This window comes from Arachis ipaensis, chromosome B06 (assembly GCF_000816755.2).
Source record: "Arachis ipaensis cultivar K30076 chromosome B06, Araip1.1, whole genome shotgun sequence".
Lineage (NCBI taxonomy): Eukaryota > Viridiplantae > Streptophyta > Magnoliopsida > Fabales > Fabaceae > Arachis > Arachis ipaensis.
In genome coordinates this window covers 26077749-26095628 of record NC_029790.2, presented here as the reverse complement: position 1 = coordinate 26095628, position 17880 = coordinate 26077749, and positions in this window count along the sequence as shown.

The following is a 17880-nucleotide window of genomic DNA, read 5'->3' as shown; positions in this document are numbered from 1 at the left end:
CATATATGCATACATACATATATAGGAAATAATTTTGGTGAAAAACAACAAAGATTTTCAAGAATTTTGTTTTAGGGAATTCTATTGAATTAATTTGGAAAATTGTTTTTAAACTTGCTTGAATGAATTTTTGTGGAACATAGAAGAGAGAGAACAAAATACCTTGTGAGTTTTTGAGCTATAATGAGTGGTTACACATTTTAACCACTATTTTTGTTCATTTTATGCCGTATCTCTTCTATGAATGTGATCTTGGTTTTTCTTGATTCTTTATTTCTGATGTTTGATGCCTTGAATGCATTTAGCATGATTGAGGCCATTTTTGAATTAAACTCACTCACCCATATGGACTTACCCTTGCATCTACCTTTGTTAACCCCTTTTGAGCTTTTTAATCCCCTTTATTCTAATTATTAGCACATCACAATCCTAAGCGAAAAACTATGAATTACCTTGAATTGCATCTTTGATTAGCTTATGTTAAGGTGTGTGTGTGTCATTTAAGTGTGGGGAAAATTTTGGGAAGCATTGATAGAGAAAAATTTTGTTTTGGGTACTTATTGAAAAATTTGGAAAATGGCTGCACATTCATGTTTCAATTTGCTTTAACCATATTCATTTGTCATAAAAAAAATGAATAAGAAATGCATATGTGTTTTTAATAGAAACTAAGGCATGAATGTGAGAAAAGAAGTAATGGGTGGCTAGAATGCATTTTTTTGTGGGTAGATTGATATAGGTTGAGTTGGGTACTTGAGCTAATCAAAGATTCAATCCTTTAGTCCACTTAGCCATATACTCATCCTACCCTTATCCCAACCCCATTACAACCTTCTAAAGACCTCATGATACTTGCATACATGCATCAAATACTTGTTGATTGTTAGATGAAAAGCAAATTCTTGAAAGCATGATTAGAGGAGACTTGAGTGATTAAACCCCAAACACCGAGCGTTGAGAGTGTATACACACCTAGTGAGTGTTCGATCACTCAATTCTATGTTTCCACCCTTCTTATCATGCATTCTTGCAAGTTGCTTCTTTTTTATGAAACTTGAATCAATTCTCTAGATTTTGCTTGCATTGAGCTACTTCTTTGCTTTGCCCCAAATGTTTATACTTACTTGAAAATTTGATTGTTTGTCTTCACCAAATCAATAGGACATTATAGATAGATATATACAGATAGTATATAGCATAGTTGCATGCATGTAGGTAGATGCATTGAATAAGTTGCTTGCCCTTTTATCCTTCTCCTTTTTATGTGTTTAGCATGAGGACATGCTATTGTTTAAGTGTGAGGGGAATTGATGAGTCCATATTTGACGATATATTTTAGCTTGAATTGGATGGATTTCATCACATAAACTCACACTTATTCACCAAAATAGCATACTTTTGTGTTTGATCCTTAAATTGGACATAAATATGGAAAATATGCTCTTTTGCACTTATTTTGACTAATTTTATTCCGTTTACCTTCCATTCGATACCTTGATGTTATTTGTGAGTGATTTCAAATGAATAAGGTAGAAATGGCTTGGTGGGAATGGAAGAGGAGCATGCAAAAAGGGAGAAAGCATGAAGAAAACAAAGGAGAAGATCACAGCCAAGCGTGTGTGCGCACAGACATGCGTGCGTATGCATAGCCATCGAATTAGAGCCACGCATGCGCGTGAGCCGCGTCGCGCGTCCAGACAATCATCGCCTAGTGTGCGTGCGTACAGCTACTTGTGCATACGCACAGGAAGGGATTTTCGCGAAATGTGCGGATGCACACATCTGTGCGTCCACACAGGTCCCAGCGCATGCCTCCATGAAAAAGTCACGTGCTGCACGGTTTTGGGGGTCTCTAGGCCCATTTCTGAAGTGATGAAGGCTGGTTTGAGAGGCTATATTAAGGGTAATGCAACACATATGAAGGGAGCCATCTTAGAATAGGAAAAACACATAGTAGGAGTAGGAGTAGTGTAGATTAGGTAATTCTCTCTAGGGTTTTAATTAGGGTTTGTAGCATTTTATACTTCAAGTTTGATTTTGGATTATAGCAATTGCATTGTAAGTATTTCTTTAATTTTCCTTTTAATTACATTACTTGTTCTACACTTGCTTTTATTTTTATCTCCTTTGTTCATATTTACATAGTCTTGCAATTTTGGATTCCTAGTTGTTTAATTTGATGTTTGATGGCTTTTATATGTTTGTTTGAGTTGCTTTTATTGATTTTGATCATTTATGGTTCATAGCCTTTACCATTTTCCCAATTTTGCCATGTTTTATGTTTATGCCTACTATGTGTTCGATAAAATGTGAATTTTGATTATGGGATAATTTCCACCCATTGGCTTGGAAAAAATGAGTTTATGGATTACTAGAGCCATAATGTCCAACATTTAGTGATAATTCTTGGGAAGTTAGTTGATTCTTATTTCCATTAAAGCTAGCCTTTTATCAACTAGTTTGGTAAGTTGGTTAGAACTTATGGATTAAAGTCAATTATGCTTGCTTGACTTACTCCTCGATATTTGGGGTTAACTAGTCGAGATTAACTCATGAAAATTATCATAGTTGTGGTTATGGCAAGGAAGGGATTCCATGACTCATCCCAAGTTAAGGTTTTATTTATGTTTTGAACCACTTTTCAATCACTTTATAGTTTTACTTGTTTATATTACATACATAGTTCTTTAGTTCTTTCATTACTTTATTAGTTACAATTTTGCCTTGTTCTTTTATCTCTTTATTTCTTTATTGCTTTCTTATCATTGAAAACCCCTTTTGATCATCACAACCAAAATTGTGCACTCGTTGGCATTAGTTCCTAGGAAAGACGACCCGGGATTTAAGATTCTTGGTTATTTTGCTTTGAACTGTGACATCTTTAGGATTGAATTTTGATTGAGAGGATCCATTGCCGATTTGGACTATACTCACAACGAAATTACTTTATCTAGTCTTCCGAATTGGCATAAAAATCTATTCTATCAAAGGTCTTAGAAGCATAAGCAATTATAAAAGGGTCCTTACCTTCGCGCTGAGCCAGCGCCGCTCCTACTGCATGGTTGGAGGCATCACACATAATCTCAAATGGCTGGCTCCAGTCTGGTCCTCTCACAATCGGAGCTTGAGTTAAGGCGATCTTCAGTTTATTAAATGCTTCCATGCAGTCCTCACTCAGCTCGAACTCAACATCATTTTGCAGCAATCGGGATAAAGGCAATGCTACCTTACTGAAGTCCTTGATAAATCTCCGGTAGAAACCTGCATGACCAAGGAACGAACAGACTTTCCTCACGGAGGAGGGGTAAGGTAAACTAGAAATGACATCTACCTTTGCTGGATCTACAGAAATACCAGTATTAAAAATAACATATCCTAGAACAATACCTTGTTTTACCATAAAATAACACTTTTCAAAATTTAGTACAAGGTTTGAACTAACACACCTGTCTAATACTCTAGCTAAACTATCCAAGCAAAGGTTGAATGAATCACCATACACACTAAAGTCATCCATGAAAACTTCCATACAGTTCTCAAGAAAATCTGAGAAAATACTCATCATGCATCTTTGGAACATAGCTAGTGCATTACATAAGCCAAAAGGCATCCTCTTATATGCAAACGTTCCAAAGGGACATGTAAAAATAGTTTTCTCCTGATCTTCAGGAGCTATATAAATTAAAAAATAGCCAGTGTAACCATCTAGAAAATAGTAGTGTGATTTACCTGACAGGCGATCAAGCATCTGATCGATAAAAGGGCAGGGGGTAGTGATCCTTGCGAGTGGCCTAGTTGAGTCGCCTGTAATCAATGCACACCCTCCAAAAATTCTGTACTCTAGTTGCTATGAGTTCTCCCTGCTCATTCTTCACTGTTGTGACTCCAAACTTTTTGGGCACCACTTGTACTGGGCTAACCCATTCACTATCTGAGATGGGATAGATGATGTCAGCTTCAAGCAGTCTGGTCACTTCTTTCTTGACAACTTCTAAGATGGTGGGGTTTAACCGCCTTTGAGGTTGACGGACAGGCCTTGCTCCCTCTTCTAAAACTATCCGGTGGTCACAAACTTGAGGGCTGATGCCTACTATATCCGCCAAGCTCCACCCAATTGCTTTCTTGTGTCTTCTTAGCACACTAAGCAACTGCTCCTCCTGTTGGGAAGTGAGTTTTCTTGCAATAATAATTGGGAGCTTCTGATTATCCTCAAGGTAAGCATACTTGAGGTGGGGGTAGAAGGGGCTTCAACTCCATTTTCTGCTCATGGCTTGGTACTTGATCTTCTAGAGCCATTGGTGGTGGCAAGGTATCTTCAGTAAGCTCAGAGGGTTTCCCCACACTTGCACCTTGCTCCATGTGCATCTCTTCTGCTTCTTCTTGGTGAACTGTAGCTACAGTTTCATCAATGATGTCGCACTGGAAGAGGGAGTGATCTTCCGGGGGGTGCTTCATAGCTTCATCCAGGTTAAAGCTCATTGTTCTGCCATCTATCTCAAAAGAGTAAGTTCCTGAGAAGGCATCCAATTTGAACCTTGAAGTCTTCAGAAATGGCCTTCCAAGCAGGATGGATGATGGTCTTCCTGATTCATTAGGGGGCATCTCCAAGATGTAGAAGTTAATAGGGAATGTGAGCCCCTTAATGCTCACCAGCATGTCCTCAGCAATTCTAACCACCGAGATTATGCTTTTATCTGCCAAAACAAAACGTGCTGTAGACCTTTTTAAGGGAGGAAGCATCAAGGCATCATATACAGATAATGGCATAATACTCACACACGCACCTAAATCACACATGCAGTCAAAAAATTGTACACCCTCTATTGTAATAGTGACCATGCATGGACCCGGATCACTACATTTTTCTGGTATATCACCCATTAAAGCATAAATAGAACTACCTAGGGGAATAGTTTCTAAATCATGTATTTTATCTTTATTCATGAATAAATATTTTAGAAACTTAGCATACTTAGGTACCTGGCGAATGGCATCAAAAAGGAAAATTGTTACCTTAACCTTTTTGAAGATCTCCACCATCTTGGGGTCTAGCTCCGTCTGCTTTCTGGACTTCCTAGCAAGGTGTGTGAAGGGAATGGGAATGGCTTATCTTGTAACTGCATCTTCCTTTGATGCTCTATTCTCTGGTTGGCTGCTTCTTCTTCAACCATGTCTTGTGCTTCTTCCTCCTCTTCAACATCTTTTACCTCAACAGTGTCTTCAACTTGAATGTCTTCCTTTGAGCTTGGCTCCTCATGACTCCTCTCTTGCAGTGTGGTTCCAGACCTCAAGGTAATGGCATTGATTCCACCTTTGGGGTTGGGTAAAGGTTGAGAAGGAAGTGTACTGGAGCTTGAAGGTTGATTCTTGGCGGTAGTTAAGGATTCCATCCGGGAGAGGAGAGCTTGTATAGTGGAGCTAAGACCATTTATAGAAGAGCTAATCCTATTATGAATGTCTTGTTGTCCTTGCGCAAGAGAGTGAAGCATCTTATCATTAGAAGAAGAAGGGGGATAAGTAGTTTGAGGGGCCTGCTGTTGGTTGTTCTGAGGCGCTTGGGACTGCCTTTGGCGAGGTGCTCGGTAAGGCTAGTTTTGGTTCTACTGTCTGTTCTTGTTGTTCCACCTCTGATTTCCACCGTTGTCTTTGCCTCCTCGGTTGTAGTTGTCCCTCCACCCTTGGTTGTAATTATCTCTCCATCCTTGGTTGGAGTTGTCTCTCCATCCCTGGTTGGAGTTGTCTTGCCAACCTTGATTGTAGTTCCCACCTTGGTTATAATTACCGCCTTGTTGATAGTATCCTTGATTCGGGCGGTCATAGAAATTATGGGTAGCTGCCAAGGTGTTGTCTTCTTGTTGGAGCTGCAGATATTCATCGGTGTAATGAGTATAGCAAGCACATATTTCGCACACTTTCTGAGGGACTAACTGTTGACACTGTGGTTGTGGGGGAGGCTGAGGTTGTTGTTGATTCAGCTGTAACTGCTTCAGTATGTTGGTCATCTCTCCCAGAGTCTGCGTGAGAGCAGCAGTCTCACTTCTAGAGGAAACCTCTGCAATAGCCTTGGGATGGTTGTTCCTGTGCCTGGCATTCCGGGTAGACTCAGCTAAATCGGTGATCAGTTGCCACGCTTCTGTCGCCGTCTTGTACTTCTTCAGAGAGCCATTACTCGCAGCATCTAATGTAGTCTTGTCTTGAGGCTTCATGCCTTGTGTGAAATAGCTAATCAACACCAACTGGTCAATCTTATGGTGGGGACATGAGTCTAGGAGATTTCTTAAGTGTTCCCAATACTCGTAAAGAGTCTCTGATTCACCTTGAATAATGCAGGAAATTTCTTTCCTCAGTCTATCTGTAACTTCAGCCAGAAAGTATTTATCCAGGAATTCCCTTCTGAGCAGATCCCAATTAGTAACAACCTCTTCAGGTTGAGTGTAGAACCACTCCCTTGCCTTTCCCTCAAGAGAAAACGGGAAGGCAGACAGCAAAATAGTAGTCTCATCTGCACCATGACGCCTAGTAGTTGAGCAGGCTGTCTAAAAATCTCTAAGGTACTTGATAGGTTCCTGAGCAGGTAAGCCATAAAACTTAGGTATTAGGTTGATTATCACAGTCTTTAGTTCAAATTCTGCAGCCAGATTTGGATGACGCGCTATATACGGTTGCAGTGTAAAGTCGGAAGCTCCTGCTTCCTGGAGAGTAATCCTTCTGGGCTCCGCCATATTACCTGCACATAAATCAACAGAATTAGTAGAAGAGGAGCTTATTTCTTCCTCAAATGGTGCTTTAGATTCACTCTTGGATAAGATTGGTGAATTGGTAGTAACCACTTCACCACCCTCAGAGGCTAACTGACGCCGAGCTCGCCTAATACGTGAAATAGTTCTTTCGATTTCAGGATCAAATGCGGCTAAGCTCGAATCAGGTAGTGAACGCGTCATTCAATGAAAGAAACATACAGATCATGGTAATAAAATAAAATAAATATGCAATCATGTAAATTAAAATAAGAATATTTACACCAACCAATAATTTAGCACACTGTTGCAACTCCCTGGCAATGGCGCCAAAAATTAACGGCGGAAAATTGTTGATTAAGAATTTAAAATAAGAACAGCATTGCAAGTACAGTTCTTAACCGACGAAAATTCCGCTTATCAATTTAGAAAGAGTTGTCACAATTTAAGAATAAAATACTGGGAGTAGAAATCCCAGGTCGTCTCCCAACGAGTTGACAAAAGAGTGCTATTTTATTGGTCAGGAATTTTTCCGAGAAATTTTAGATTTGGAGAACAGAAAAATAAATGATTATAAATTAAAGCAATGAAAATTAGCAAGAGAATTTATATAATCAAAATAAAAAACTTTGACCGGGAGAAGATTAATTGGAAGTTCTATCCTTGGTGAATTCTCCCAAGTGTAATAGTAAGAGATTGTTGTTTTTACTTAGTTAACCCTTACCGAATAAAGGAAAGTCAAGTAATTGAGCCAACTCTTATTCACAAATCCTAATCCTCTCTTATGGAAGGATTAGCGTTAGTGACTAGAGAATTGGCCAACAATTTCCAATTAAAATTAACACTTGAGTATTCCAACTCAAGGGTCTCCTATTAATCAACTCCCAAGTCAAGTTGGGAGTCTACTGCATTAACATGAATGTCATTCTCATAAACGATAAAAGGGAAAGAAGAGATGGCATGGAAATTCAAATAAAATAATAACAGAAAATTAATTAAAGGTAAAAACAATTCTTTGCATTAATAAACCCCAAAACCATAAACATCCATATCTGAACAGGGTTAATGGGTGATTAAAAGAGTAAGGGAATAAGAGAACAAACTAGAATAACGGAAACTTCAACGGAGGTAATAACTCTTCTCAGTATCCAAATCAAAAGCATAAAACTCTAAAACTATAAATATGAAGAATCCTAGAGGAAGCAATGTTTTCTCTCTAAGATTCAGAACTAAAACTAAAACTGTGTAAAAAGTGAATGTGTCAATCTGTGTTGAGTCTCTGCTTGTCCCCTGGCTCTAGTCTGTATTTCTGGGCCAAAAACTGGGTCCAAACTCAGCCCAAAATCGCCCCCAGCGTCTTCTGTAATTTTTGAACCTGGCGCATATCACGCGTACGCGTCAATGGTCTTTACCGCGTGTCACGCATACGCGTCAGGTACGCGCACGCATCGCTATGGAGTGCGCCAAGTCACGCGCACGCATCAGTTACGCGCGCGCGTCGCTGTGAAAATCTCCAGATCGCGTGCACGCGTGAGGTACGCGTACGCATCGATGCTCGCTGGTCAGCTCCTTAGTTTCTTGTATTCCTTCCATTTTTGCAAGCTTCCTTTCCATCCTATAAGTTATTCCTGCCTTATAAAGCCTGAAAACACTTAACACACAGATCACGACATCGAATGGTACAAAGGGAAATTATAAAATATACAATTTAAAGGCTTGGGAAGCAAGTTTTCAACCATAGAACAAAATTAGGAAGGGATTGTAAAATCATGCAAATTGTATGAATAAGTGTGCAAAGACTTGATAAAAATCACTCAAATTAGCACAAGATAAACCATAAAATAGTGGTTTATCACCAACCTTGATTAGTAAATTTAGTATGACTAATTTACTACCTGCATAGTATTGAACCTATGGGGTCACATACTAACGAGTGTTCTAATCTTTGCTATAGAATTATTTAATTATTATTTTAATTTGATCAAATAAATAATTATATTAATTCAGATAGAATATTATTGTATTATTTGCTAGCACCAAAAATATAATAATAATATGATAATTGAGAATATTAAATGAGATTTGAGAATAATTAGTTATTATATTTCTAAATTTGAATTCTAAATTTGGATGAGATCCTAATTAATTCTGTTTCAAATTGAGTTATGATATGATTAATAAATTTGAAAGATTCAAATTTGAAATTACAAAATATGATTTAAATTTGAATTGAGATTCAAATTTGAAACTAATAACAAATATCATACTCCCTAAGCACTCTGTTTTCTAGTATTACCAACGGATACATTCATGCCACAGACACTTTAAATGGTTGAACCTTTTCAGATTATGACTCAGCTTTGATAAAGTCCCCAGATAGAGGTGTCCAGAGTTCTTAAGCACACTCTTTTGCTTTGGACCACAACTTTTGCCACTCAGTCTCAAGCTTTTCACTTGACACCTTCACGCCAGAAGCACATGGTTTGGGACAGCTTGGTTTAGACGCTTAGGCCAGGATTTTATTTTCTTTGGGCCCTTCTATCCATTAATGCTCAAAGCCTTGGGTCCTTTTACCCTTGCCTTTTGGTTTAAAGGGTCACTGGCTTTTTCAATCTGCCTTTATTTTCTTGCTTTTTTGGGCAGTAATGGATTTTTCTGCTTTTTATTATTTTTTTTCTTTTTCGCCATTTTCTTTCTTTTTTCGCATGCATAATAATTTTTTTTTCTTTTGCAACATGCTTTTTCTTGCTTTCAAGAATCAATTTTTAGATTTTTCAGATTATCAGTAATATTTTTCCTTTTTCCTTATTCTTTCAAGAGCCAACATTCTAAAATTTCAACTTCAAATATGCACTGTTTAATCATACATTCAGAAAACAAAAGCAAATGACACCACATCAACATTATTGAACTATTCTTATTTTAAACATGAAATTCATGTATCTCTCAATTCTTTTCAATAAAAATTTTCTTTTAAGCAAGGTGAGAGATATATTGGAACATTTTACAACTTTTAAGACATCAAATACAAATGATCATGCAACTAGAACGAGAGAACAACATAACAGACAGAAAATAGAAAATAAAACAGGAAAGGGGTGTAAAAAAGAACGAATCCACCTTTAATGGTGGCGTCTAGTGCTCCTCCTTGAGGATCCAATGTGATGCTTGATCTCTTCAATGTCATTCCTTTGCCTTTGTTGTTCTTCCCTCATAGCCCTTTGGTCTTCCCTTATGGCTCTTTGATCTTCTCTTATCTCATTGAGGGTGATGGAGTACTCTTGATGCTCCACCCTCAATTGCTCTATGTTAGTGCTCAGTTCTCCAAGAGAAGTTTACCATTGATCCCAATAGCTTTGGGGAGGAAAATATATCCCTTGAGGCATCTCAGGGATCTCATGCTGAGGCTGTTGCACAGGCTCTTGTGCATGCTCTCTAGTTTGTTCCATCCTCTTCTTGGTGATGGGCTTGTCCTCCCCAATGGAGATATCTCCTTCTATGACAATTCCAGCTAAATTGCATAGATGACAAATGAGGTGTGGGAATGCCAACCTTGCATTGGTGGAAGGCTTCTCAGCTATCTTGTACAGTTCTTAAGGAATCACCTCATGTACTTGACGGAGGAAAAATGTCGGTAAAGATTTTCACAAAAATATCGCGTTGCAAGTATAGTTCTAAACCAACAAATTATCCTCGGTCAATGTTTAAATTGTTTGTCACAAATACAAACCCAATAAAATTAACCGAAGTATTTAAACCTCGGGTCGTCTCTCAAGGAATTGCAGGGAAGTGTATTTATTATTGGTTATGAAAAAGTATATTTTTTGGGTTTTGTAATAAGAAACAAGAAAGTAAAATGGCAAGAAAATAAACTAATAACTAAGAAAGTTCTTAGCAAGGATTGAGAATTAGAAATCCTATCCTCATTATCATCATCGATTGTGATGGTAAATGTGAATTGCCTTTACTTAGTTAATCTCTAACCGATGGAGGAAGGTCAAGTGCATACAATCAACTTGAGTTCACAAGTTCTAGTCAACTCATAGTGAGAGACTAGCTTCGGTGAAGTTCAAGCTAACCGACAATCATCAGTCACCAATCAACAAAAGACTTTTGATAACTCAAGAGTCTCTAAATAATCAATCCAAGCCAAGAACATAAAAATCTAAATTAAAATCCAACCAAGCATTTTATCAAACACTTGGTAGGTACAAAATAAAAGCATGGTGAAATTGCAACAACAATAAAATCTGACAACTACCAATTGAAAGAAATTAACAATGACAACTGAAGAAAGCAATAACAACATGAACATATAAATTGCATTAACAAAGATCCAAAGTATCAAGAGTGCATAAACATAAGGATAACAAAGTGGAGGAAATAACAAGTAGAATTGAGGAACAAAGGTGCTAGAACAATAAATTGCAAGGAATTGTAATTAAAAACAGAAATTAAATCTAAATCTAAGAAGGAATTAGAGTAGAAACCCTAAAACCTAGAGAGAGGAGAGAGTCTCTCTCTCTAGAATTCTACATCTAAAACCTAAAATTGTGTGAATAAATAGTGAATGATTCTCTTCCAGCTCCACTCTGCAGCCTCTAATCTGTATTTTCGGGCCTGAAACTGGGTCAAAAGTAGCCCAGAAATCGCCCCCAGCGTTTTCTGTTAATTGCAGCACGTGACGCTCGTCACGCGTACGCGTCAGCCACGCGTGTGCATCATTTGTATGCTGCACCAGTCACGCGTAGGCATCAGCCACGCGTGCGCATAATTTGTATGCTGCACCACTCATGCGTACGCGTCGTCCATGCGTGCGCGTCGCTGCCGGATTCTGAAATCCTTAATTTCTTGTGTTCATTCCACTTTTGCATGCTTCTTTTCCATCCTCTAAGCCATGCCTGCCCTATAAACCCTGAAAACACTTAACAAACATATCACGGCATCGATGGTAATAAAAGAGGATTAAAAATTAGCAAATTTAAGGCCAAAGAAGCATGTTTTCAATCATAGCACAAAATTAGGAAGGAAACTTAAAAACATGCAATTTATATATATAAGTGTGAGAATAGTTGATAAGATCCACTCAATTCAATACAAAATAAACCGTAAAATAGTGGTTTATCAATCTCCCCACACTTAAACATTAGCATGTCCTCATGCTAAGCTTAAGAGAACCAACAGAGTGAAGAGTGATGGGAGGATTTATTAAATGCAACCTATCTATATGAATGCAACTACATGCAAAAATGCTTCTACCTACTTGTTAAAAGTAAATAAATCTTTCAAGAACAAACATGAAATGGATCTCACTAATTCAAATCATAAAATGAAGTACAAATAGACTTGCAAGAAGAAAGCTCGTGAAAGCCAGGAACAAAGAATCGAGCATCGAACCCTCACCGGAAGTGCATACACTCTAATCGCTCAAGTGTTTAAGGTTCAATTTTCTCAATTCTCTACTAATCTTGCTTTCTAAGACTTGCTCTTCTTCTACCAATCAACAAAATTTTAATGCATGAATACACATATCAAGAGGTCTTTTAAGGGTTGTAATGGGGTTAGGGTCAAGGTAGGATTGTATTTGGTCAAGTGGACTAAAATCTGAATCCTTGATTAACCTAAACTTCCCACCTAACTTAAGACAATCCATGTAACCAGAATATAAAATTTAGCTACCCATTAACTATGTTTTTCACATATTCATGCATCCGAATTTGAGTAAAACTCATATGTATTGCTATCACCATTTACTTTGGGGCATTTTGTCCCCTTTTTATTTTTTCTCCTTTTTTTATTTTTGGTTTTTATTGTTCTTCTGTTTTTCTCAATGCATACGATTAAGGTATTGAATGCATGAATATGTTCTCAACATTCTTTTCACATTTTTACAAAAAGTATAACACATCCAATTCCCAAACCAAATGTTACTATACCCAATTTCTCCATACTTAATTCATGGATACTCTCACTAGTCTAAGCTAACCAAGGATTCAAATTAGGGACATTTATTATTTTTTTGCTTAGAGTTAGTGATGAGTTAAAGTAAAGAACAAATAGGATAAAATAGCCTCAACATTGGTTTGCAAAGGATAATGAAAGGTTAAGGCCATATGGTTATGTGAGCTATAGTGAAACAAAGGCCTCAATCACATAAGTGCATGCATACATCAAATAATAGAAATATAGAATCAAGCAAGACAAATATCACAATTTTAGAGAGAATAACACACACCAAAACAAAGTATTGGTTGATAAAATGCAACCAATCAAATAGGTTCAAAAAGCTCACTGGTTTTGTGTGTTCAAGCTTTAAGCCATGTTCCAAAATAAATTTCTTCAAGCAAGTTCAACAAAAATTTTAACTCAAATTAGTAAAATGCTCTAAAACAGTTTCTTGGAAAGAATTCATCAGTTCAACCAAGTAGGACATAAATGCAAGCAACTAAATACACATGCAATCTATTATGCAATGCGACAACTAATCTAACAAAGAAAATTAAACATTGGTGTTGAGACAGGAAGTAGTTACCCACGGAAGTCGGTCTCGACCTCCCTACACTTAAAGATTGCACCGTCCTCGGTGCATGCACAGATGTGCAAGTGGACGGGTTGCTACAACCGATGCGTTTTCTCCAAAGATTGTACGGCGGTACTTGTTTGTCACCCCATTTATAAGTGCTCCGTTCTCCTTCTTGGTGGCCATCCTGAAAGAGGAGAAAAAGGAAGATGAATAATTCACAAACAAAGATATGCAAACAAATAAAATATGGGTGGGCTAATGCCAAATAATAATGAGGTTCTCAATTACATGGTAGCTACAACATGCAAGTGAGAGAACAATATAGGCGAATGGCATATTAATAGTGCAAGAATTGCAACAATAAGGGAGAGAGAGTGGGTTATGAAAGACAACATAAGTTTATATCAATGCAAAAGGAATATAAGTGTCATGAAAGAGTAGCATTGACCTCTAAATAATATCACCCAACAATAGAAAACAAGTCACAAAGCACCAAAACAATGAAAGAAATATTCGACAGATGAGTAAGAACATTTAACACCAATGTTAAAACAACAAACATAGAAAATAAAAGAGGAACAACCAACAAAATTAAAATGCAATGAATGCAAGTATGCAAAAGTAATAAACAAAAAGAAAAGAAAGATAAGAAAAATGAGAAGTGAAATGTTGAAAAGTAAGAGAAGAGTAAAGTAAGAAAGGAAGAAGAAAAGGAAGAAGAAAGAATGGAAAACGAATAAGAAAGGAGAGAAGAAAGAAGAAGAAAGGAAAAGAAGAAATAACGCGTAAGCGTCGTCCACGCGCACACATGGGTTGTAGATTGAGGAGTCGACGCGTACGCGTGAAAAGCAGAAAACAGAAGGTGACGTGTACGCGTCAGTCACGCGTACGCGTGGAGGTGAATTGTGCTCTTCACACAATGCTTGCATAGTTCCAGTGCAAGTCTCTGGTTTTGGTACTGGAGCATCAAAATTTTGGCGTCGACGCGCACGCGTCGTCCATGCCTACGCGTGGATGGCCAAAGGATCAAGTGACGCATACGCGTCAGCGAGGCGCACGCATGGGTTGGGTTGTGCGCGAGCACCCCACCCGGATGGTTCCAGCACAACTCTCGGGTTTTTTTATCAGAGAGAAAAATTGGCATCGACGCATACATGTGACAGCCCTCTTTTTTTTTTAAGCTGATTGAGAAGCTAAAAAGATACCAAAGTAATGTCAAAGATTATTAAACAAGCTAAACTATAGCTCAAAATAAATAAATCTAACTAAAATTGAAAATTGATAAACCACAATTTTATGGTTTATCTTGTATTGAATTTGGTGGATTTTATCAACTTTACCTACACTTATTCATTAAAATAGCATGGTTTTGTGGATTTCTCATAATTGTGCTTAAGAATGAAAACATGCTTTTTAGGCCTTTAAATTCCTAAATTTAATTCACCTTCCTCCCATTCGATACCTTGATATGTTTGTGTGAGTGATCTAAGGTTTTGAAGGCAAGGATGACTTGAAAGAAATGGAAGAAAAGCATGCAAAGTGGGAAAATTCATGAAGACATGAAAAAATTGCTAAGTTGTCAATCCTGACCTCTTTTCAGTTAATCGATCATAACTTGAGCTACAGAGGTCCAAATGAGGCGGTTCTAGTTGAATTGGAAATCTAACATCCGTGGCTTCAAAATGATATGCAATTTGACATAGTTGCGAGGTCGTTTGATGATGCCTACGTGTCGTTCCACGCGCACGCATCACAGGATCAGCGTGGGCCATTTTAAGCAACTCATGGCCAGCGAATTCTAGCTCATTTTAGGCCCAATCCAACTCATTTCTAATGCTATTGAACCCAAGGATTGAAGGGGAATGAACCAAGTAGTCATAGGGGAGTTTTCACCATGCTTTAGTTATTTTCTAAAGAGAAGGTCTCTCTTCTCTCTAGAATTAGGTTAGGATTAGGTTAAATTCTCTTGGATCTAGGTTTCATTTCTTGTTTTTATCTTGTTTTCTTTACAATTTCTTGTTCTATTGTCTTGATTTCTGGTGCACAGAAATCGTGATCGTTCCATTCCTTGGTAACGGTGCTAAAAACTCAATACGCACGTTCATAGTCTTAGTTCCTTGTCACGACTTTGCACAACTAACCAGCAAGTGCACTGGGTCGTCCAAGTATATAAACCTTACGTGAGTAAGGGTCGATCCCACGGAGATTGTCGGCTTGAAGCAAGCTATGGTCACCTTATAAATCTCAGTCAGGCGGATTCAGATAGTTTTGGAGATTTGATAATTAAAAGATAATTGAAATATAAACTAGGATAGAGATACTTATGTAATTCATTGGTGAGAATTTCAGATAAGCGTATAGAGATGCCTTTCGTTCCTCTGAACCTATGCTTTCCTGCTGTCTTCATCCAATCATTCTTACTCCCTTCCACGGCAAGCTTTATGTAGGGCATCACCGTTGTCAATGGCTACATCCCATCCTTTCTGTAAAAATGGTCCAATGCGCTGTCACTGTATGGCTAATCATCTGTCGGTTCTCGATCATACTGGAATAGGATTTACTATCCTTTTGCGTCTGTCACTACGCCTAGCACTCGCGAGTTTGAAGCTCGTCACAGCCATCCCTTCCCAGATCCTACTCGGAATACCACAGACAAGGTTTAGACTTTTCGGATCTCAAGAATGGCCGTCCATGGGTTCTAACTCATACCACGAAGATTCTAATATCTCGGACTCGGTCCTATGTATTAGATATCTAAGAGATACTCATTCTAGCCTGTTTGCATGTAGAACGGAAGTGTTTGTTAGGCACGTGTTCATAAGTGAGAATGATGATGAACGTCACATAATCATCACATTCATCATGTTCTTGGGTGCGAATGGATATCTTTGAATAGGAATAAGCTTGAATTGAATAGAAAAACAGTAGTACTTTGTATTAATTCATGAGGAACAGTAGAGCTCCACACCTTAATCTATGGAGTGTAGAAACTCTACCGTTGAAAATACATAAGTGATAAGGTCCCGGTATGGCCGAATGGCCAGCCCCCAAAACGTGATCAAAGATGAAACTAAAGATATCCCAAGATATCCAAAGATGTAAATACAATAGTAAAAAGTCCTATTTATGGTAAACTAGTTACTAGGGTTTACAGAAATGAGTAAATGATGCAAAAATCCACTTCCGGGGCCCACTTGGTGTGTGCTTGGGCTGAGCATTGAGCTTTACACGTGTAGAGGCTTCTCTTGGACTTGAACGCCAGTTCGTAACCTGTTTCTGGCGTTTAACTCCACTTTGCAACCTGTTTCTAGCGTTTAACTCCAGAATGCAGCATGAAACTGGCGTTGAACGCCAGTTTGCATCATCTAAACTCGAACAAAGTATGAACTATTATATATTTCTGGAAAGCTCTGGATGTATACTTTCCAACGCAATTGAGAACGCGCCATTTGGAGTTCTGTAGCTTTAGAAAATCTGCTTTGAGTGCAGGGAGGTCAGAATCCAACAGCATCTGCAGTCCTTCTTCAACCTCTGAATCTGATTTTTGCTCAAGTCCCTCAATTTCAACCAGAAATTACCTGAAATCACAGAAAAACACACAAACTCATAGTAAAGTCCAGAAATATGAATTTTAATTAAAAACTAATAAAATATACTAAAAACTAACTAAACTATACTGAAAACTATGTAAAAACAATGCCAAAAAGCGTATAAATTATCCGCTCATCACAACACCAAACTTAAATTGATGCTTGTCCCCAAGCAATTGAAAATCAAATAGGATAAAAAGAAGAGAATATACTATAAATTCCAAAATATCAATGAAACTTAGCTCCAATCAGATGAGCGAGACTTGTAGCTTTTTGCCTCTTGAATAGTTTTGGCATCTCACTTTATCCATTGAGGTTTAGAATGATTGGCATCTATAGGAACTTAGAATTCAGACAGTGTTATTGATTCTCCTAGTTCAGTATGTTGATTCTTGAACACAGCTACTTTATGAGTCTTGGTCGTGGCCCTAAGCACTTTGTTTTCCAGTATTACCACCAGATACATAAATGCCACAGACACATAATTGGGTAAACCTTTTCAGATTGTGACTCAGCTTTGCTAAAGTCCCCAATTAGAGGTGTCCAGGGTTCTTAATCATGTACTTCTTGTTCTTTTGTTTTTAGAACAATTTTCATTTAAGAGAGGTGGTGGATTCATATTCATAGCTTTAAGGCATATACACTTAGACACTAATGATCATGTAATAAGACACAAATATAAATAAACATAAAGTTCAAAGATCGAAAAACAAGAAAATAAATAAACAAGGAGATTAAGGAATGAGTCCACCTTAGTGAGGGTGGCGTCTTCCTCTTATTGAAGAACCAATGGTGCTCTTGAGCTCCTCTATGCCTCTTCCTTGTCTTTCTTGCTCCTCCCTCATAGCACTTTGATCTTCTCTAATTTCATGGAGGATGATGGAGTGCTCTTAATGCTCCACCCTTAGTTGTCCCATGTTGGAACTTAATTCTTCTAGGGAGGTATTGATTGCTCCCAATAATTCTGTGGAGGAAAGTGCATCCCTTGAGGCATCTCAGGGATTTCATGGTGAGGAATCTCCTCATGCTC